The sequence below is a fragment of the Podarcis vaucheri genome (genome assembly GCF_965113315.1).
Source record: "Podarcis vaucheri genome assembly, chromosome: 6".
In the NCBI taxonomy this organism is placed as follows: domain Eukaryota; kingdom Metazoa; phylum Chordata; class Lepidosauria; order Squamata; family Lacertidae; genus Podarcis; species Podarcis vaucheri.
In genome coordinates, this window is record NC_138764.1 from 86,665,859 (window position 1) to 86,690,281 (window position 24,423).

The window sequence follows — 24,423 nt, forward strand, 5'->3', positions numbered from 1 at the left end:
GCCAGAATTCACCCTTGTTCTCTTAGAATTGCAATGGTGCCCACCTGAAAAGTGCCAGAACCGAGTTCCAGTGAGTTCTGACTTTTAAAAAAAGCCCTGCTTACACCCAGTCCAGGGGGTAGATATGGCGGTCAATTCCTCCCCCTTATTCTCAGCGTTGCCCTTGTAGAAGTCGGAAGGGAGGATAATGGGGACAAAACTCAAATTGGTTAGCTTTACCTGCCATTGGCTTTGAATCCACTTACTGTTTGAGTTCCCCAATTCCTGCGGTACCTGTCATAATGAGCACCAGCAACCATGGACAGATATGGCTTCTATCTTTTGGGTTTTTTTAATAACATCCAACCATCAAAATACAAATATGAGGCTTCTTTGCACAAAGGACAGATCACTTTGCATGCTCAAAACTATCAAAACACGCATTGCTTCACTAATGGGACGCTTTTCTTTAAAGTTGTTCGGGTTCCGATTGGCAAGAAGCAACACCTGTTTCTCTTTTTACTTAGATACCTAGTACCAGCACACCAAAGGACACGATTGTTTATTCTTTCCAAGGTTTCCCATTTCTTCCTCTAGACATGGAACTGCTCTGACTTGATTAGGCAAGTGAGAGGCCTGGCTCTCATCATGTAAAGAGATGTGTGTCAAGGAAGAAGGGCGAAAGGGCTCAACAAAGCAAGAATGGGAAAGAGGAGGCACATCCCTGAAACAGAGGCACACTGAAGCTAAGAAGCAGTTGCCGCCCGGTTTTACCCTGATGTTAGAGAGGTGACACCCGTGACCCATAAACAGCTACTTGATTGTAGTCTCTCCTCTGCAAACACTTCACTTTCAATGGTGCCTTTGTTTAATACGAGTTCATCCACACACTCTGAACATATGACTGCAATAAGTGCTGGGTTAGACCACGGTCCAATCCAGTCCTGCATCCTGTTTTTCAAAAGCAGCAGCCAGCCAGATGCTCCTGTGAATCTCACAAGCGGAGGAGCATGAAGGAAACGGGCTTCCCTTGTCATTCATCCACATTACGGGGGCTCTCCTTTGCTTGTTCATAGTTCCTCCAAGGCCTGGGTCAAGTTCTTTTTGTGGGCGTCAATTATAGAAAATTATAACGATGACAACAACAAAAACCTGCCTCTCCTGGATCCTTCCTTTCACACCTGGACTGTTCTAATTGATCCCAGCAGATTTCCTCCCTGATGGCTGTCTGAGTCAGGCTCTTAACTTCTTTCCCCATAGAGAAGTGAGGATGGCATTGTTTGGAGCAGAAAAAGAACCCTTTTTCTTGACCTTCCTCCTGAAATATCAGTGTATACATAAGAATACCAGCTGCTGCGTTATGCCAAGTCAGACCATTGGTCCATCTAACTCAGTACACTGACGGGAAGCAGCTCTCCAGATTTTCAGAATGAATTCTCTCCCAGCCGTACCTGGAGATGCCTGGGATTAAACTTTGGTCCTTCTACCACTGAGATAAAAAGGTAAAGGGACCCCTGACCACTAGGTCCAGTTGTGACCGACTCTGGGGTTGCGGCGCTCATCTCGCTTTACTGGCCAAGGGAGCCGGCGTACAGCTTCCGGGTCATGTGGCCAGCATGACTAAGCCGCTTCTGGTGAACCAGAGCAGCACATGGAAACAGCGTTTACCTTCCCGCCAGAGCGGTATCTATTTATCTACTTGCACTTTGGCGTGCTTTCGAACTGCTAGGTTGTCAGGAGCAGGGACCGAGCAACGGGCGCTCACCCCGTCGCCGGGATTTGAACCACCGACCTTCTGATCGGCGAGTCCTAGGCTCTGTGGTTTAACCCACAGCGCCACCCGCGTCCCACCACTGAGATACACCCCTTCTAAAAGCAAAAAAGGGTTGTTGTTGTTGTTGTTGTTGTTAACCTATTTCTCCACAAAAGATGCTTATTACAAGTTTTTAAGGGACTGTGTCAATTCCCTCTCTCCCCCTACCCTTAATTTTCCTTTCACACCAACTTACACGCTTTTTCATTCTCAGTGAACCCCCCCTTGAATACTCAGAAACTACTACATTACTAAATTAATAATACTGCCAGCTGACAGAACATTAAGTGACAGACTATTTCAGTGAGAATTAGTTTTAGATATTTTTACTTAAAATCTAGTGTTGGTTATTGGTTTCTTCTATTCTTGTTTTCTGTTACACAGTAAAAGGCGGGTCATGCTTAGGTCTCCCTTCAGATTTCTAGGCTCTGGATAGTTAATAATGAACAAACAAACAATAGCCAAAGGCATTGGACCAGCTGTGACATTCGAGAAGCTGGTTTGCAATGTCAAGATTAAACCCTAAATAGCATGTAGTGATTATGGGACTAAAATCAAGAAGATGAAATGTTACATCCCTCCTCTTCTCTCTGTAGGGAAGGGAGATAAGAGATAGAAAGTGAAAATGAAATCAGATAAACCCATCAAGGAGAAAATCCGCTAGGATCAATTAAAATAATCCAGGCATAACAGGAGGAGTGTCAGGTTTTTCTGTCTGTCATCATTAACTGCTTTGTATAATTGACTCCTACACAAAGAACTTGTACCAGGCCCTAGAGGAATTGTGTATGGGCAAAAGAGATTATTTACTCCCATGTGGGAAAGGTTTTGGGTGCTGTTGTTTTTGGTGCAACCAACAATTGCAAAAGCGATTTTATTTGCAGCAAGTAAATCAAATTTAAGCCTTTTGCGTTTTGACGTGAGAACTTGTTTACGGATTGCAAAGAGCTCACACTACCTGTCCTGTGGGTCTATTCCCTCTTGCATCCCATTGTCCTTTCTATATATACCCTTGACATTTTGCTACCTTTACATTTGACATGATGAAGAGTAGCATGAAAATCAAAAGCTTTACACACACACACACACACACATTACATTTGAATTGTTTTAAAATACAGGGGCGTATAAACTTTGATGTTGAAAAAATGGCTTTTTAAATTCAACTAAATATATAAAGGTTAAAAATTGGGGATAAGAACTTGTTGAATTAACAATTTGAATTGGAATATAAGAAGGGGAGGTGTGGGGAAGTCAGAGAAATATGTTACAGGAAAAGAAGGGTTCTAAACTGTATATGTTTTCTTTTTTTGTTTTCTCTTTTTGGTTTGTTTGTTTTTTAATGGAAAATTCTTAATAAATATCTATTAAAAAAGATAAAATAAAATACAGGGGGTTGGGGGGGGGATTCAGGTGGCTGGTGCCAAGTTATGTAAGCTTTTCTCCTCTGAAGCTGTCCCTATACAGAAGCACCAAACCATTGTTTCTTACCCCTGTTCCTAGACAAACTCGCCTTTGCTCTGGCAACCACAACCAGCACTCATTGGCAGGGGACAGCTCCATGCAATGGCCTTTGATGTGTTTCTAATGAAAGCCACCTTGGGGATCCATCTGAATTGCAAGGTGGGAGAGATGTCAAATAGATATATATAAATTCAGGTCCTGCGAATCATTGTGATATGGATATTTGTGTGTTCCACTGCCTTCTTCCTACACCATCGCATCCACTGCGGGGAATGCATTACAGTTCAGTGGTACCTCGGGTTAAGTACTTAATTCGTTCCGGAGGTCCGTTGTTAACCTGAAACTGTTCTTAGCCTGAAGCACCACTTTAGCTAATGGAGCCTCCTGCTGCCGCTGCACCGCCGCTGCATGATTTCTGTTCTCATCCTGAAGCAAAGTTCTTAACCCGAGGTAATATTTCTGGGTTGGCAGAGTCCGTAACGTGAAGCATATGTAACCTGAAGTGTATGTAACCTGAGGTACCACTGTACAGTGGTGCCTTAGTTTACAACCATAATCTGTTCCAGAGCTCCGTTTGTAAACCAAAACAGGTTGTAACCCAAGGCGTGTTTTCACCAATGGGGCCTCCCAAAAAAATTGTTCGTAATAAAAAAAAGGGTTGTTATCCAAAAAAGGTTTGCAAACCGGGACACGCACTTCCGGGTTTGACATGTTTGAAATCCAAAATGTATGCAAACCAGACTGTTTGCAAACCAAGGTACCACTGTACTATGGCTAATGCATCTCAGTTCTCTGTCTTGGGTGAGACATGTCTTGAAGCCTGGAATCAAGTCTTACTTAATAAAAGTGGTGGTGTGAGTGGCTGATTCTAAACTTAAGACAGTAGGTCTTCCTCTTATGTTAACTATGAAAGTATACATAAGACTCACTCAATCTGGAGAAATCCTATCAGCCTCGGCCAGCATACAGAAGGGCATGACCACATTGACTACCCCTCCACTTTTGTGTGTATGCCCCAGTTGCAAGGCAAACAAGGAGGTTTGTTTTTCTTAAAAACCTGACTGACTCCTGTAATAATATAATATTTACTCGTGCATTACAACTTGCTCCAAAGTACGGCCAGTCTCCCATCTGACACAGACAGAGCTAACTCTCTCCCATGTCATGCATGTTTACACAAGGTGTAAATGCCTGAGAAGTCTCAGACGAGTCTTCAAAAAATCCGGGGACTAAGGGCAGCCTGCATAATACATGGCTGTCACGAAGACGATGTTTTGTAAAACATAATAATCAATTTTTCTGCTATTAAAAAAAATGAATAGAGTGGGATCTATCTGCTGGAGCATCATTCTTGCACTTCAAACTACATCACCAGTGAAACACAGAGAATACCGTATTTTTCGCGCCATAGGGCGCACCGGCCCATAGGGCACACCTAGTTTTTTTGGGGGGAAATAAAGGGGGGGGAAATTTATTTATTTTTCCCAGGCACGGGGCTGGGGCGGGGAAGCCTGAGCTTCCCCGGACCCCAGCCCCTAGAACAGGCTGCTATCCGCAAGCCTGGGGAGACCGACGTGACTTCCCGCCGGTCTCCCCAGGCTTGCAGATATCTGCCCGAAGCCTGGGGTGCGCTGTTCAGTGTGCCCCAGGCTTCAGGATGCAGGCTGCTACCCGCAAGCCTGGGGAGACGGGCGGGAAGTCGCGCCGGTCTCCCCAGGCTTACGGATAGCTTCCTGAAGCCTGGAGAGCGAGAGGGGCGTTGCACACAGACCCCTCTCACTCTCCAGGCTTCAGCGAAAGCCTGCATTCGCCCCATAGGACGCACACACATTTCCCCTTCATTTTTGGAGGGGAAAAAGTGCGTCCTACGGGGCGAAAAATACGGTAAATGCAGGATCTTGCCAAAATAAATAAAATAAAACAGTGCTCCTCAAAAGAAAAAACAAATATCACACACTAGAGTGAAAGTGAGAGAAATGAGAGAAAGTACTGGAATCAGTATGAGACACAGCAATGTGCTTTTAAAATACCGTACATAGTCAAATATGTAACAGTGCACAAGAAAAATACTACTGCAAATCTTGAGTAATGGCCTTTTGGGGCAGGGCAGAGAGAAAATAAGAAATAACTGATTGAGAAATGAAAGCAAACACTGAAAGAGCTTTTCCAATGCTTGGCAAAGTGTTGTCAATTTAAGTACCACAGCAAAAAAAACCAAGAATACTTAGTAGGAATCTAAAATTTCCTAAGCATTTAAGGCTTTTCACAAGCATCATAGCAGTCATTATGATTTTGAAGTTGTTCAAAAGCTTTTTAGCTGTGCTAAGATGAAGTTATTTACCTGCCCTTGATTTCCAAAGCAACCCTATCAATGGTGGTGGAGAGGGGGAATTCGATGGCAGAGCTATCTCCACTGCCTAAGCACAGCTGGCTCGCTGCACTCAGGGCAGGAGGAGAGCAGCTTTTCATTTTCCATTTCCATCCTTCCTCTTTTTTTTTCTTCCCACATTCCCTTCTGTTGCAGATAATGGGAAGGAACTAACTACACCAACTCCATTGGCAGAGTTCATTTTAGGGCCTGTGGCTCCATCTTGGAACTGTTTCTTAACTTGAGTGCCTCAGAATACTTTAATCAATAAACAAATCATTAAAAATAAATACAATACTCTTAAAAGGTAGGCCAATCTGATCATTTCCACATTGGGTGTGTGCTTGTGCTGAACCTAAGCTACTTAAGGAATTCATATGTCAAATGAAATTTGGGGTAGTAAGATTCCAATACGCAGAGCTTGTGCCATTGTGCAAGAGTCTGAAAAGACTTATTTTAGAATGAACACTATCACCATCTCCTCATCACTGGGATCACTGAAAGGGGCCCCCATTCTGCTCAAGGCATTGGTCCAAAGAAAAGCCATATCCATACACACTCATCTACCAAGAAAATAGATGACGGAACATACACAGAACTAAAAAAAGTATGTAAGTTGAAGCAAATTCAAAACACTTGAGAAATACTACTCCACTCCCCTGTGTATTGCATTAGAACTGAAATTTAGCCTGCTTACAGAAAATCTTTGATTTAATCCTCCAGGACAAAGTTTCCTTCTTGCTTTAAGTAGCTGAGCTACAATATAATTTCAAATTTGCACATATTGCAATGTATTAGCAGGTTCGAATAAGGTGAGCTCCCCCAACCTGCAACCACACGCACACATATCTAAAAAAGCTTGCAATCCCCTTTGCATAGGATTAGCTTGGTAGAGTAGCATATTATTTACGTATTAAACCTGCTTTCCCCTCTACATATTAACTGTGCTTTCATCACCATACAATAAACAGACAGCATAGCACCACAACAGTGTTTTGTGCACATCAACAAGCTTTGAGACTTTGCTTTGAAACTTTTCCGGCGGGGTGCCAATTCACACAGGAACTACAAAGGACTCCCGCTCCCCCCATTCTGGTCCTTCTCTCCTCTCCTGAAAGGCTAGAATCCTGCGCCTAGAAACTCTAATGCGCAAGCAGCAATGAAGCCAGAGGGATTTGCCAGCACATAACTGATGGCAGGCTTCCACCCATACCACCAACCCTGTTTTACTCTCCACAGAAGAAATCTAAAGCAGCCAAGATCAAACAATGGGTTTAAAATAAAATAAAAACTGTGAATTTACAGACTAAGGAGACTGCCAGACACAGATGGTTCCTGCTGTTTTCAAACGTCAATCTTCTTCAGCGTTTGCCAGCTATTGGGCCATCACTCCCTTTCATAACATCAGTTACATCACAATGAAAGCCGCACATGGCAGCGAAACTGGCAGTTCTCTGACTAGCACAGAGGGAAGAACCCCAGAGGATCCAAACAGCATCTACCCCTCCTTTCCATTGGGTGGTCTCAACAGTGACTGAAAGTATTCAGTAGATAGCTAAACCCTTCTGAATCCAGCTGCCACGTCCCATCATCCAGGCAGGATATGCTAAGCATAGGGACTTCCTAATAGGTGGACATAAGAAGGACTTGCAACAAAATATTGCAATGTGGAATGGTCTTGTTCAATTGTCGCTGGCTGCCATGCCTTCTTTCCAAACATCCCAGTCCCCCTACGTCTCAATTTTCCATCCCCTTCCCCAACAAACATTCTGTGGTCACCGAGCATGCTCAGTCTCAATTCGGCCATTAGGATGCACTTGAGTTCACTATTTGTATATATGACTTTCCCTAGCCCCAAGTTGTTGTTGTTGTTGTTATGCTCTGCCCATCTGGTTGGGTTTCTCCAGCCACTCTAGGCAGCTTCCAGCAAAATATAAAAACATAGTAATACACCAAACATTGAAAACTTCCTGAAATAATAATAATAATAATAATAATAATAATAATAATAATCATGAGTTTGACCAAAATGCGGGAGGCAGTGGAAGACAGGAGTGCCTGGTGTGCTCTGGTCCACGGGGTCACGAAGAGTCGGACACGACTAAACAACAACAACAATAATAATAATAATAATAATAATAATAATAATAATAATTTGTATACCTCAGTGTGATCAGGCTATCACATAGAGGAAGGACAAAGCTCATACTGGAGTCTATGTTGTGGACAGGAAGGACTCATGACATTCCTCCACTATATATTTATTCTTACTGTATTCTTATTCTTATTAGCTTTTTTCACAAACAGGGACCTAAAGCAACTTACAAAAACGAAACCGTTGTATTTCATCACTGCCCACAGCTGAACATATGAACTGGGGCCTACAGTTCTTCGTACATCATCAGAGAATGCAACATTGCTCTTAACAGAGTTAATTAGGAAAGATTAATCTGAAGCAACCCTGACTTTGTTTATTCACGGTCAATGCTAAGTGCATTGCTTTTCAGGTCTTCAGCAAAGTCATCCTTTGTTGTCTAGGTCCTGTCATCAAGGTCAACACAGAGCATGAGGGGGAGTGGGGAGGGGAGCACTTAAATGGTCCACTGACCTGGACATAACCTACAATCAGCTAACTTGCTGCAGGGAGCAGCCATGTATCTGTGAATCACGCATACCAAATGTACTTTTGAAATCTAGGTGAACCAAATCAAGGTATTGGGAGCATTTTCATCAGGTATGGAGAAGTATTTACAACCAAACACCCCTGTTTGCTGTTAACTGAAAATTTCTGCCCAACTCCCACCCAATGCAATGGCATATGATATTTTTATACAGTAAGATAGGATTGAGGTACGGCTAAAGCCCCTGTTTGTTCTAAGTCTCATTCTGCCGCAGTTTCAACTGGGAAAGGGTTAATGAACATCCTCCCAGGTCTCAGAGGAAGAAGATGTTCAAGGATACAAGAAATTAATTAGCAATGCAGCACAGATTTGCATCTGAGGAAGTCAGTGCTTGGGGTGGGGGTGATCTCCAGTGCACTTCAAGGGAGAAGTGTTAAGGCACTAGACTAGTGCAAAAATTTTCACTTTCATAACTGCAGTCTAGCAATATCTGCCCTGATTTGTTTTTTTAGTGTCCTGTGTTGGTATGATATTATTATTGTTGGTTTCTGCTCTCTTCACTGTGCAGCAAAGTGCTTGTCACAAGACAATGTTTACATTCCACAGTCAGAGTACTGTTGGGTTTTCCCACGGGAATGGGAAGCTGGATGTGACGTACTCTGGCTTCCTGTTTTTCTCTGTTCTCTCGGTGTTCGAGGAGAAGGACGGGTTGCTTCTCTGCTCCAGCAGAGGCAAGATGCATGTTTGTAAATTCTCTACAATGAACTGAAAATAAAGCAACAAAAAGCATGTGGCACGTACTATTCATCATTCCGTTGTGCAAACGGACTCTGCTATATCAACATTTTTGGTTCCGGGCCCAGAAAGACGTAAATCAAACTGAGGATCAAAGACTCCAGCGTTCGAGTCGGAATGCCGGCAGAGGTACAGAGGAACGGATCGCGTTATCTGCTCTGCGCGTCAAGTTTGATTGATGAAGGTATGTGCTCATGCTGCCCGGAGCAGCCTGGCAGCCTGCCAGCTACTAGTTTATGGTTTTATGGCTGGACTTTGAACTTTTAAAGCCGTTTTGCCGTGTTACAGGCAAGGCTCCAAAAGGCACAAGCTCACAGGCTTGGATGGCTGGGAAATCGAAAGTACTTTTACAAGTGCTTTTGGCTGAAGCTGCAGGACTGTGACGCAGCTTGTTTTAAGCAGCAGAAAATGGCAAACGCAAAGCTGGTTGATGCTTTTGGGATTCCTAAGCTCAATAAGAATAATTACACAGAGTGGGTGTTATATGCAGAGGCAATTCTGCGGAAAGAAGGTCTGTTTAATGTTATTACAGACAACCCCCCGGCTCCAATTACAGCTGATTGGAATGCTAAGGATTCTAAAGCACGGGGAACGCTTACGTTGATAGTATCCCCAGAAGAGCTCTGTCTGTTGCGTGGAAAGACCACAGCCAGAGAAATTTGGGACTCTTTAAGACAGGCTCACTTGAGGACAGAAGCTGGTTCCTCAATGTACTACTATGCCAAGCTGCATGATATGGCTCTTGCTGAAGGTGGAGATGTGCGTAAACACCTGATGGAGATGCAAAATCTGAGACATGAGCTGCAACAGAGAGGACTCAACTTTCCAGAGGCTGTGTATTCCTTTATGATACTACATTCTTTGGGTCCAAGTTGGGAGTCCGTTGCCACTCAGATTGCTGTTCAACCAACTGCTCAGCTCACAGTAGCCTATGTTACTGCCGTGATCCAGAATGAAGCAGATCGCCGCGGTGCTAGCTGCATGGGTAAGGGGGAGTCTTCACAGACGTCATCCCAGAGTGCAGTGGAACCACCAGAGGGCGCCAAAGCTTTGAAGGCAGTAAAATGCTACTCGTGTGGACGTCTAGGCCATATGAAGAGGGAATGCAGATATCCCAAGGCCAAGACAGAGCAGCGCAGCGGAGGTTCAGCGCGTGGAAAAGGCCAAAGCAAAGGCAAAGGTCCGGTGTCCAGGACAACGCAGCACAAGGCGATGGTCTCACGCTTCACTCCAAAGGTTGCAAAGGTCCAGAAGGCGTCTAGATCTTTCTTCGTTGTTGATTCAGCAGCTACCCACCACATGTGCAACGACAAGAGACTGTTCGTGTCTTTTACACCGCAGGAAGGTGCGATTCACCAGGCGGATGACCACACGATTCCCAGTCAAGGCTACGGAACTGTTGTTCTTCACAGTTTGGACTTATCGATACAGGATGTACTGTATGTTCCAGATGCCACACACAATTTACTAAGTGTGATGCAGCTGAATGAACGGAACATTGACGTGTCCTTCAAGAACAAGAAATGCACCATCACAAAGAAAGACGATTATGTATTGCATGCTGAATGTGTTGATCGTTTGTTTGTTTTGTATTATGATGATGTTGTGCAGAATGAGACTTGTTGCATTGCAGGTTCTAACAAAAGTTTGCATGCAGGATGTATTCATGATTTTCACCGAAAATTTGGTCATTTGCATTTTGAGGCGGTTTCTAAAATGCCTACCTTGGTTGAAGGTATGACTATTAAACCCTGCAGGTACCACATGAAGTGCAAGGCATGTGCAGCAAACAAGGTGAAAATGGCTGCGAAAGGTAAGGTGTCTAGTAGGCAAGCTACAGAACCATACCAGATTGTTCATGCTGATTTAGTTGGTCCACTATCGCCCTCTTTGGGTGGCAATAGGTTCTTCATGGTTCTCATTGATGCATTTTCTAGGTATATTTACGTGTACAATCTCAAGCAGAAATCAGAGGCTTTTCCAAGGTTCAAGGAATTCTGTGCTTGGTTAGAAAATGTGCATGGCAAGAAGATAAAAATTCTTTTCACAGATCGCGGGGGAGAATTCACTTCTCAGCAGTTTGAAGCTTTTCTGACTGAGAAAGGAATTCAACACGATTTGTCCAGTCCTCGCTCGCCATGGCAGAATGGGCTTTGCGAAAGGGCAAATCAAACATTGCTTCAAGGGTTAAAAACCTTGCTGCATGATGCCAATCTTCCAGAGAGTTATTGGGCCGAAGCTCTCTCATGTTTTCTTTACAGTTACAATCGCAGGTTATCTTCAGCGATTGGTTGTACCCCCTATGAGAAGATGTTTGGCAAGAAACCATACATCAAACACATGAGAATATTTGGTTCAGACATGTGGATTCATTCACCACAAAGCTCCAAATTAGGCAAACGTGGATTGCATGGTATCTTTCTAGGTTATCAGAAAGGTTCTTACAGAATAATGATGACTGACTCTAAGACAATTAGGCTCACAAGAAGTGTTGAGTACAATGCCAAGTGGGGGGAGAATGTGGGAATTTTCCAATGTTATCCTGATGACAGTGATGAGACTGAGGATAAGCAACAACAACCCACACCCACTGATGAAGGTTCTGATTCTGAATCTGAAACTGAATCGGATAAGTCAGAGGATTTCAAGAGTGCGAAAGCCTCTATGCGACCCTCTGAAAGCTCTGATCAGGAATTGGAAGAACCATTGTTCACAATAGGCCACTTTTCTCCAAAGAAGGAAGAGGAAAGTGTTGAAGACCAAAGGCTGATTCGCAGGTCACAAAGAGCCACAAAAGGCAGACCTCCAAAGAGATTTGCTGATGAATATGCTAAGACAGCAGTAGCAGTTGTTAAAAGCTCCAAGAAGGTATTTGAACCTTCAAGTTTCCAAGAAATCCAGGATTTGGATTCTAAGGAAGCTGAGCCTTGGTTAAATGCCATGAAGGCTGAGCTTGATTCCTTAGAAAAGAACAAAACTTGGGAGCTAGTTCCAGTAGTTCCAGGAATGAAACTGCTTGGAAGCAAATGGGTCTTCAAAGCGAAGACTGATCAAAATGGCAAGATAGTCAGACACAAAGCCAGATTGGTAGCCAGAGGTTTTGCACAGGTACCAGGTGAAGACTATCACGAGACCTACTCACCCACGGTGAGATATGAGAGCATTAGGCTTATGCTCAAGCTAGCTGCAGAGGAGAATCTACACATTAGTCACCACGATGTAAATACAGCATTTTTGTACGGATCTCTAGGTGAATCACTATATATGCTTCCACCTGATGGCGTACAGGTAAAACAGGGATATGTTTGTGCTCTGAAAAAGTCCCTTTATGGTCTCAAACAAAGTGCACGGTGTTGGCACACAAAACTCACTGAAGCATTGTTTTCTCTAGGTTTTAAGCAAGGGAAAGCTGATCCATGTGTGTTTGTCAAAGAGGAAGGGCAAAAGAAGCTGTATTGTTTGTTTTATGTTGATGATATTTTATTCTTTTGGAAAGATGTCACAATGTACAATAATGCCCTAGCTCAACTGAAAGAGCACTTTGACATGAAAGATCTTGGTGAGGTAAATAATTACCTATCTCTGGAAATAGAGAAAGATCAAAGTGGTAACATTCTAGTACACCAGTCACGGAAAATTGCTGATGTGTTAAGCAAACTGAACCTGATGGATGCTAACCCTGTAGACACACCGATGACAACAGGTTATCAGGTAGAAGACACTAAAGAAGCATTTTCTGACACTACACTGTACAGAAGTGTGCTAGGCAAGTTAAACTTCATTGCCAGATGTTCAAGACCTGACATTGCTGTTAGCTGTAATTTGCTAAGCAGACAAGTTAACAATCCTACTGTTAAGGATTGGAAAGCTCTGAAACGCATAGCACGCTATTTGAAAGGCACTATGCATTACAGACTGAGATTTAACAATCAGAAGTCTGGTGGTCTTGAGATTTTTGCAGATGCAAGTTTTGGAAGTGACACTACAGACAGGAAAAGTACGTCTGGAGTTTGCTACATGTACAATCAGGGTCTATTTGATTGGTCATGCAAGAAGCAAACAACAATTAGCTTAAGTACTTGTGAAGCTGAACTGAATGCACTGTCTTATTCACTAAAGGATTGTGAATGGTTGTTACAATTGTGCAAAGACATGAAAATTCCTGTCAAATGTCCAATCCAGGTTTATCAGGACAACAAAGCATGTTTGGCTTTGCTGAATTCGGAAGGTTGTAAGCAAAGCACGAAGCACTTGCAATTGAAAGTGCAACATGCTAGGGAACATATTCAGAAGGGACTCGTAACGGTGTCCTATATGCCAGGTAATGAAATTCCTGCTGATGTATTGTCCAAGATTGTATCAAGGGATCAACACTGTACCTATGTACAGAAGTTGGGTTTGTACTGATATTGTACGAACACGCTGCCCAGTGATGTTCACAGAAAGGGGGAGGATGTTGGTTTCTGCTCTCTTCACTGTGCAGCAAAGTGCTTGTCACAAGACAATGTTTACATTCCACAGTCAGAGTACTGTTGGGTTTTCCCACGGGAATGGGAAGCTGGATGTGACGTACTCTGGCTTCCTGTTTTTCTCTGTTCTCTCGGTGTTCGAGGAGAAGGACGGGTTGCTTCTCTGCTCCAGCAGAGGCAAGATGCATGTTTGTAAATTCTCTACAATGAACTGAAAATAAAGCAACAAAAAGCATGTGGCACGTACTATTCATCATTCCGTTGTGCAAACGGACTCTGCTATATCAACAATTATTAGTATATATTTTACAATATACTACAGTACATAAAAATTAGACAGCCACCCTTGTGCTACTGTTTTAGACACCTGCTAAAAAGCATTTCTGTATAAACCAATCTATCTGCAAGGTTCCTGTGAAAAAAACAGGCTTGCTTCCAAGTAAATTATGTTTAGGATTGTAAATATGTTCAGCGTGGACTCAATTACCCAGCTTCTTGCAACTTGGTACCCTCCAGATATTGTTAGACTACAACTCCCATCACCCTTCACTCCTGGCCATGTTGGCTGGGGCTTATGGGAATTGGAGTCCAACAACATCTGGAGGGACCAGGTTGCAAAAGGCTGGGTAATTTATGACAGGAAACAAAATGAGAACCCTTTCCTGTCCTTGCTTCCTGTGCATTATATTACTTTCAAAGAACAGCTATAGTGGCTTATCTTTATAAAGAGCTGATCCACCCTCTGAAAAGGAAATGAAATGCTCAATTACTAAGAATTTGACGGCAGAAGCAGAGGATGGACGGACGGACTGACGGACACACAAACACACACACACACACACACACACACACACAATATTATGTGGAAACCATTATATTCCACCAAGATTTATTGGTCAACATTCAGATAGGGGCTTGCCCACCATCTTTTGTTCAGCAACATGTTGATTTAGAACACAATCCCACAAGTTTAGTTCTCTCGGGCAAGCTCTGCTGAAATTAATGGGACCTGCTCTAATGCACATCCCATACATTTCAGTGGGGCTTCGGCATCAATGCTTCGCATAGGGTGATTTCGTTTGTTCTTGAATTAGTGAGTGTTGTTTGTTGGAACAAAAAAAACCACCATAATCCCCGGTACAGCTGCAGCATTAAGGCAGGGCATCATGGATTGTTGCCTCTGTGCACTAGTAGGAAGGAAACAAAAAGTCCATAAAGGGGAATTCACAGTAATTCATTCACTGTGGTATGTGACCGGGACCACTGGAGTGGTAACTCAATGTCTGGGTAGCACATCTTCAGAATGGAGGCAAGGCAGAGCTCCTTTAGCTGAGAAGTCTTTCAACTCCCGTAAATTCCCCTCATACGAAAAATTTGCATGTTAGAAAAAGGATAGCTAGAACCCTCTTTTATGAACCTCAAATGCACTAATGTCTCCAAAGCCAGCCTTGCTCCAAATACCAGCATCTGATTTTAACCAAGCTGGCCAAAGGGTATTCTCAATGGTGCCATCCTTTTTATAGAGCTTGGAGGCGAGAGTGGCCAGTAGGCGGTGTACAAGGCACCATCCAACCATCTTAGGGATTCCACTCCAGATCTGTGTAGGGTTCACTCCTTAGCCATTTATTCTCCCAAAGATATGCCACAAAGCAGCAGAGAACTTTCTTAATGTGGACACAAAGATTTATTTTCTCAATGCTGGGATTATGGAGCATCCTCTATCTGGTTGAAGGGAGAAAATCTAGAACCTGATACATTCCTTTCCCCCTCTCTCTATTAGATAATGTATCCTTAATATGGTTCATTTGGCTGCAATCCAAATGCATACTGAGATCACCCTGCTGTGGATTCTTCCACCTCAGAAAACTGGCAGACAACAGCAATCAGTTTATGTATGAGTGTCTGAAAGCTAAAAGATCGACCCATTAAGTGTAAATGGGAAAGCAATCAAAATCCGGGCTACTGTGCAAAAGAAGCTGTTATATGAACCTCTTCATTCACTGGTAATATATATATATTTCCTTGCGTTGGGAAAGGAGCTTTTCTTGTTGTGTATATATAAACACTAGAAAGAAACATTCACCACCCGGTACAGCCTTGGTGCACAAAAACTAACACTCAGGGATTTTCAACACAACCAGACAGACAGAAATACATAATTTTATTTGTATGTTGCTTTTCCACAGTTCAAGCAATGCTCAAGGCAGCTTACAACACCCGGGGGGGGGGGGGAGATACATAACTGCAATATGGCAAAAGTAGTCACAAACAGTAAATAAAACATTTTGTAAAAAATACACAACCAAGCTGAACCATTTCCACGTAAATCACAAGATCTAAAATGACCAAAAACCAACAACAGCAACAACCACCCCCCCAAAAAACCCCAAGCACCCCCGCAACCCAAGAGTCTGTTCAGCAGCCTCAAGCTTTTGAAGCTGGAATAAGTCCTAGGCCTAGTCAGGATCCTACAGCCTACATCTTTGCTCTTAGCCAGGGTGATGTAATGACTACAATGCCAGTCCAGAACTGAGGAGATTCCTCTTCCAATTTCTGCTCATCCTTCAAGCTCACTGGCTGATCCTGGGCCTGTCACCTCACCCTAAGCTACATCTCAGGAGCTCCCTTGAGCTCCTGGAGGGAGATAAGGAAGGGTAATGTGAATGAATGAATGAATGAATGAATGAATAAGAACAAGGTGCCTGGACATCTTCAGAGTCTGTGGGGCTCAATTAAGTCTGACTGTGCTGTTGTGCATTATAGCTCAGGTCCTCAGAATCAAGACAATTCTACCTGCTCCTTGGTATAAACTCCGAGATCTGCAGGCCCTCAACTGAGCAATGCCATCAGGACTCACCAGGATTGCAGACAACAGTCTCTCCCAGCCCTTCCTGGAGACTGAACCTGGAATGCTCTACCACTGAGCTACAGCCCTTTTTCTTTTACCAGATACTTTATTTATTTATCTACAGTGGTACCTCGGGTTAAGTACTTAATTCGTTCCGGAGGTCCGTACTTAACCTGAAACTGTTCTTAACCTGAAGCACCACTTTAGCTAATGGGGCCTCCTACTGCTGCCGCGCCGCCGGAGCACGATTTCTGTTCTCATCCTGAAGCAAAGTTCTTAACCTGAAGCACTATTTCTGGGTTAGCGGAGTCTGTAACCTGAAGCGTATGTAACCTGAAGCATATGTATTATATTTATACCCCACCCTTCCTCCCAAAGGAGACCAAGGCAGCAAATAGCAAGTGAGAAAACATCTTCAAAAACCTTACTAACAGCCTGTTGTGCTTGACAAGAATACAGTATGCTACTGAAATTTCAAAAAACAAGCATTTTGAGTTTCAAATTAATGCTTGGTTCAATGGCCAGACAATTCTGTATGACAGGAATTTGCAAGGCACATGAATGGCAGGCTGCAGGTCCCTTGGCTTTGCTATGTTTGGCTGGTGACAATGGTAGCTAAGTACCATTCAGAAACCCTAGTACAACCAGAAGGTGAGAAAAGGATCAAAGCCAACTGCCATACTGTAGATCCTCTGAGTCTAAATGGGCTGTAGGAAGCCATTGACTGGCTGGGACAACCATTGCAATTTTGGTGGAAAAGGGTCACCAAACAAATGCACAGCTTAGCTCTCGCTTCCACATTGCTCCTCCTTGCTTAAATCGTTTAAATCATTTCCCGGTACCCTCCACTGCTTTTGTTTCAAGGGATTAAAGCAAAGCTATCCTCCCTCTCTTCATTTCTTCCCCGAGTGCCTGCTCTTGCAAAAACACAATCGTATCACATGCTGCCTCAAATGCCAGTTTCCTCTGGGTCAGGGAAAAGAATCAGGCCATTCTTTTTTAAAACATGAAGAGGAAGTTGAAGAGGAAAGAAGCCCGCTAGTGTACATTACAATGAAATGCTAATCAAGAATCTACCCTCTCCAGCATTCCCATAGATTTGGCCTCATTCTGGGAACTCCTGTTGGTTGCTTACTCTGATGTCTTGGCAGGGAGCCCAGCGTTCCTTTTGTGACTTCACAGGCTTTGTGATTCACTGGAGCCAGTCTGGAATCCAAGTCTCATACACCCTATGGCATGCATGCGCAAATTACTGATTCAGAATACACCAGCGCTTCTTCGGAGCTTCATTTGAATCAGCACATGCTTCACACCACTGCTGTAAATGCAACCACAATTGTACTCATAGGAACACAGGAAGCTGCCTTATGCCTGAGTCAGATCATTGGTCCATCAACTATCTACACGGACAGGCAGTGGCTCTCCAGGTCTCTTCCAGCCCCACCTGGAGATGGTGGGGATTGAGCTTGAGACTTTCTGCATGCAAAGCAAGTGCCATATCACTGAGCTATGGTTATCTGATGCCAAGCACTTCACCCATGCAATTGCAATATATGAATGAATGTGAAAGAAAGACATTGCTCCACATCACAAAATAAACATAAGGAGAAGTGCTGGGGTGAGATTCGACTTCATAATGTTAAACCTGAGTTGAGGCTGTAGAACTTCAGACTGCAAGTTGGGACTCACATGACAGAACAATCCTCCATGCAAAAAAAAAAAAAAAAAAGATTTCCACAATGAAAACTAGAAGGGGGGAAAGGTTCTTATCTAGCCTTGTCCCTGAAATGCCAATTTTCTATATCAAGAGAATCTTCTCTGCGTCTGGGAACATGCAATCATGGAAGTCCTGCCTGCATTCTAGTAGAATGATACTAGAAGCCTTGAAGATTAGAGAGACTCAATCTGGGTGAGCAGTTCTTCTAAAGCTACAATAGGCAACTGGGTACGAAAAATACCAACACCCATTTTAGGCACTTCTCCAATTCTGGGGGACTCAAAGACACACCATTTTGTCACATTTTGGTAGGCCAAATAAGCATATTGCCCTAATGTGGATTCTGGAATTATTATTCTGAGTCAATATAGCTATGTTTACAAAAAGTTATTAGGCCTTGACTGGAATGCACAGTCAAGTACTCCTTCCCCTTCCCACTATAAAGGTATGACAATTTTTCTGCTCTGCCAAACCTACGGCACTCTTTTCTGAACAGTAAGCATAGCAGCAGTTCAGGGCCTCTCTGTTTTTAGGTCTCTAGAAACTGAAATCTTTTGCCATGAAAACGGGCTACTTGACAGCAACAGATTTTTAAAAGGTAGGGCTATTATCCCACTTCTCCAACTTCAGCATACAGAACAGCCCCTTCTGCAAAAAGCACATTAACTGTGCAGTCTAATAATGTGGCACTGAGCTGACTTGCTGTGTTAGGCTGCCTATTCATTTAGCTTTCTATTCTGTGTTCTTTCTGGCTGTCCTTCCATTAGCTCCTGACAAGTAGCACCTACTTTCTGGCCAAGAAATGAACACAAGGAGTCCCCTTTGATGCTGACGCTCCTAGAATTCAGACTACCTCTCCAGCTATCAGCTTCCCCCAATCTTCTCCCAAATGCCGCCCACAGTACATTCCCCCTGAGCTACCCTTTCTTCACCTGGCCTCCCAGCCTCAAAGAAACTCCAGATAGTCTTGCCAGCCCCAGATCTCCCACCAGAGCTTCCCAGGCCAAGGCAAATAGCTGATTTAACACTTCACTCCCCGATTTGCACACTGGATTGAATGTAGCCTTTGCAAGCCTCCTAATCACAGCTGTGAGCTCAGCCGAGTGCCAGCCACAGCAAATTCACACACAGCGGTGCTTTTATTTGTAATGAAATATTTAGAGTGAAAAAATGCCCCTGAATTTAATAAAAGCAACACTCTGGGATTGCCAGGGATGTGTGGTATAGCCACCAAACCCCTCTCAGAATTCCCTACATCAAACTAAGCTTTCAGCCATAGCCAGCTAAATAAATGGTTTCATAATGAAAATAATGATGATGATGATGATGATGATGCATTCTGGGCATCAGCAAGTTTCAGGACTGCACAGTCAGATTACGTTATATGAAACCAAGTAAAAAAAAATATATTTTGATCTAATCATACGTTGCATTTGATTGATTAACTAACAGATTTGGAGGAAGGGATTCTAATTGTATCTGGTATAAGAATGCAAAAGCATGACATGTTTGTGATGCCAACTTCAAAGAGGCATTACACTCCTTTCTCACACTCTTGGGGACATGCCAAACACTACATGACTACTCAGGGTGGTCCAACATGCAGCCTAGGGACCACATGGACATTTGAAACCCCTGCCAACCCATGCACTGCCTTCCCAAAGCCAGGCCTTTGGGAAGGAGGTGGGAGGGCTCTAGGACCCTGCCAAAGCCTCATGCCTCCTTCCCAAACCCTGACAACTCACTTCCCCAGCGCAGGGGCCAGGGATGGGGAACTCATCTAATTTTTGCCTTGCTCCCTGTCCCATGTGACAAGGCAGAGGGCAGCCTGCAGGTTCTGTGTCGAAGAACTCACACTCAGAATGAAAAGTTGTGCCACCCTGCTGTAGAAACTGGCAGAATAGAATTGTAGAGTTGGAAGGGACCACGATGGCCATCTGGTCCAACCAATACAGGAATCTTTTGCCCTATGCATTATCACTTGTCGGGCTGCGTGCACCCTTATGGAACTGTCCAAGGTCAGCATCTGATGCCTGCTCTCTAGTGCATAGCTGTCAGGTGAGTACCATAAACAGGGCCTTTTTTGTGGTGGCTCCACATCTCTGGAATACTCTTCCCAGGAAATACATATGACCCATTCTTTCTTGGCTGTTAGAAAAGCTTTATAGGTGTTGGTGTTGTTCCAGCCTACATTTGGTTGATACTATTGTGCCATTTTTTTTTACCAAAAGTGCTATCTCCTGCTGCTATCTTTTAAAGTCCTTTTTTACCCATTATTTTATAGTTATTTAATGACTTGGAATGTTAGTGTGCTGCTATTTGCTATATTTGAGGCTATAAACCCTAACGGTCCTGTTGAAGTTCTTGAGTTGAAGTTCTTGGGAAGTAGCAGGCATTGGAGGGAATGAGGATCGAAACCACAGTGTACTGGGAGAGTGGAGTTAACCTCTTCCTTCCTCCCCACCACCCTCCCAATGAAAACAACCCCCCAGGACGGATGTTCCCATTGGTGTAAGTAAGAGGTTTTATTTACCCTGGGACTCACAGCACCTTCAGGAGGGCAATTTTTGTTAGGGCAGGAAAGCCTGCTGTTGTCCCAACCCAGATCCCCACCTCACCCCACCCCGCCCCAGTGCCTACTATTGTTATTTTTAAAAACATTTGCAAAATAGCAAATGACACAATTAATGTCGCATCTACTTTGGCCCCAAGATGCTGCTTACTGAAAGCCAGTCTGTGGTAGCAGCTAGAGGACCTGGGAGGTTAAAATTCCTGCTCAGCCATGAAGTTTACTAGGTGGCCTTGAGACAGTCCCCCTTGACTCACCTCACTAGATTGTTGTGATAATAAAATGGAGGGGGGGGAGAAGTTTAAACTCCTTAGAACACGGGTGTCAAACACAAGGCCCGTGGGCCGAATCCGGCCCGCCAGACCTCGCCATGTGGCCCGTGTAGCCACCGCCGGCCGCCAGCCTTCACCTTTTATTCTCGTTTGTTTGTTTTTTTGACACAAGAAAGCCGCCTCTTCAGCGCATGCACGGCAGCCTAAAAGCCAGAGAACGTCTACCCTCTAGCAGCGCCGGCCATTCTACACAGGAAACCTCCACTTTACACATTCATGTAAAGTCCTACAGATACAACCGGCCCTTTGAGGGTGACCAAACTGCTGATGCGGCCCCCGATAAATTTGAGTTTGACACCCCTGCCTTAGAAGAACTTTGGGATATAAATGTACTATTAAAAAATAATAATGTTTCCACCATCTAAAAACAAAAGCATTCATTGTCCCTTAGGATTATTTGTATTTCTTTAACTGATCAGCTCATTAATTAATATTCACATGATTTATCAAATAAGATTCCTCTAAAAGAAAGCTAACAACTTGGTCTGAGTAATTTGGAATTCACAAGCAGCAGCAATCCAAGCTAGAGCAATTTCACAGGTCCCCAGTCTGGACCGAATATATTAATGATTCTGTAGGGAGAAGAATTTTGGAGTGATGAATGATGGATGCTATAAAGCTTGTTTGCCCCTGAGCCGTCAGCACCGTGGAACCTTTCCCAGTGGACAGCTCCAATTAAGTCCCGACATTTTCAGTGTAATGCCTGAATTAATTTGTTCAACTGACTGAAACACATTTGAAGGTGTAGGAATATGCAGAGGTTAGACCTGACACTGGACTACGAGGGAAACATGTTCCATGACACCAGTGTTGTGGAAGGGTGCCAGGAATTGGGAGGGCAGTAGAGTGGTACCTCGGGTTAAGTACTTAATTTGTTCCAGAGGTCCGTACTTAACCTGAAACTGTTCTTAACCTGAAGCACCACTTTAGCTAATGGGGCCTCCTGCTGCCGCCGCACCGCCAGAGCACGATTTCTGTTCTCATCCTGAAGCAAAGTTCTTAACCTGAAGCACTATTTCTGGGATAGCGGAGTCTGTAACCTGAAGCGTATGTAACCTGAAGCGTATGTAACCCGAGGTACCACTGTATATATTTGCTTCTCTGATAGACTTTGAAAAAGAACTTCACATAGGGGCCTAGGAAGCTCCTTTGTATAGACTTGTATAGACCACTGCTCCATCTAGCTCATTACTGTCCACACTGACTGGCAGCAGCTCTCCTTACCAGCCATACCTGGAGATGCCAGGAATTGAACCTGGAAACTTTTGCATGCAAAGCAGATGCTCTATACCACTAAGCCACTGCCCTTCCCCAACTCAGCTGAGCAATAAAATATTATTATTATTATTATTATTATTATTATTATTATTATTATTATTATTATTATTTCATAGAATCACATAATTTTTGAGTTGTAAAAGGACCACGAGGGTCATCTGGTCTAATCACCTGCAGTGCAGGACCCTTTTGCCAATGTGGGGCTCGAACCCATGCTCTACTACTGAGCTATCCCAGCCGCCTGCTGGATGGCTCACACATGCAGCAAGTGTACACACAGAACCTACACAGGTTACAATTCCAGAATTCCAGTGTCTCTGTTTTGAGAGGATGCAAGAGGAATGGGTAGCTGCCTTTGCAACCACTAGATGAGCTCTTCAGCCACTTCCAGGTTGTTAGGGAGCTTACCAATCGCTTCCTTTTTTTGAATTGAAAGCAGGGCCAAAGCACAGCAGAAGCAGAGGGAAGGCAGAACTAGAGCCCAAAGCAGGGTCCTTAAAACTGCATTTGTGCAGGATGGAGGGGAGTGGGTACATGTCTAGGGATCAAGGAACTCTTTGAAAAGTTATCTCTCTTTTGCTCTTCCTTTTGATTAAAGGTCCCAACTGTTTATAGATTTTTAATCTCTTTCAGAGAACGCTGCTTACTGGTTCCTAATTTCAGAGAATGTCATTACTACTTGATTGCCGATAAGACAGAAGTTATATTTTTGCAGTGGCGTAGCGTGGGCGGTGCAGGGGGGGCCGGCCGCACCGGGCGCAACATCTGGGGGTTAGGGTTAGGGGGCGCAAATCCATGGGTTAGGGGGCACAAATTACTTGCCTTGCCCCGGGTGCTGACAACCCACGCTACGCCACAGTATTTTTGCAATGGAAACTTCAGCTAGCTTAGAAAAATGGCAAAAATGGCATGTTAACGGAGCCAGCTAGAACTGATCCTATTTTGCCAGTGCTCTGCTGTCTGTACCATATTTCCCCCACTCCAGGTGCAATCCAAAGTGCTTTTTTAACCTATAAAGTCATAAAAAGACATTCATCCTTATATCTGAAGGAGTACCTGTTTCAATGAAAGCCTTCCCACAGTTACGATTTTGAACTGAGCCCCTGCTCTAGGTGCTCCTTTTGAGGAAAGGTGAGTGGCAGCCTTCTCAGTGGTCGTGCCCCATCTATGGAACTGTGTGGGGTGGTGGGCAGAGTACCAGGTTAGGATGCACCTGCACTCAGTTACAAACTCCCTGGGTGGCCTTGGGCCAGTCACTATCTCTCAGCCTAACAGGCTGGTTGTGAGAATAAACTGAAGTCAGAGGCAGAACTGCATACCGTGGGCTCCTTGCAGAAAAGGCAGGCAACAAAAGTAGAAAATAAGTTAACTCCCTTTCCGAGTCCTGACACCTAGGCGTGGAGGAGGAGAGGGAGGAAGGGAGCATTGAAGAGTATTTTAAAGGAATACCTTGGAGATGTTGTGGGTTCGGTTCCAGACCACAGCAATAAATTGAATACTGCAAATAAAGTGAGTCACACAAATATTTTTGTTTCCCAGTGCATATAAAAGCTATGTTTGCAGTATACTGCAGTCTATTAAGCCAGGCACTCCTGGCTCCAGGAGGGGGGAAACCCAGCTTTAGACCTAGCCAGCTCCTCTCCCGTTGCTAGAAAAGGGGTGGCGGCGGCAGGGTTGCCTGTATCTTTGCCCGCATCCTCGTAAGGTGCAATATCTGTGGTGTGATAAAACAAAGTATGCCTGCATTTGACTGCAGCCTTTTTCTGCGCTGCCTTTTGCTACATGATCTTTAAAAACAATACGTCATTATTTTTATGATAATCCTGTTTAAACAATTATTCTAAGCTTCCTTTTGACTCATATGGTCAAAAGGAACGATGGCTTTAAAAAATAAAATCACAGTGTGTTTTCAGGGGGAGAGGAATGCATTGTATACGATGCAGCTAGTCTGAAGATCTAACCAGTAGGCTCAAATGACAACTAAGGTGATTTTTTAAAAAAATGGCACAGCCATCCTACAATATTAAAAGATATCTACCCTGCTGTCTGAATGACTCTTACATAAACACAGTATTGGTAGCCTGGAACTGCTTTTGCCTGTGCTATTGCAGGAAATCCTGGCAGGTCAGTTTAGATAAGACCTGGAGCCAGGAATGGTCTAGATGCTTCC

At 43.8% G+C, this 24,423-nt stretch overlaps 1 protein-coding gene across 1 annotated transcript in view; it reads right to left on the reverse strand.

Annotated features, from left to right (window-relative positions):
* Positions 1-24,423, reverse strand: part of PREX1 (phosphatidylinositol-3,4,5-trisphosphate dependent Rac exchange factor 1) — a 232,807-nt gene that overhangs the window by 130,932 nt on the left and 77,452 nt on the right. The window lies entirely within an intron of this gene.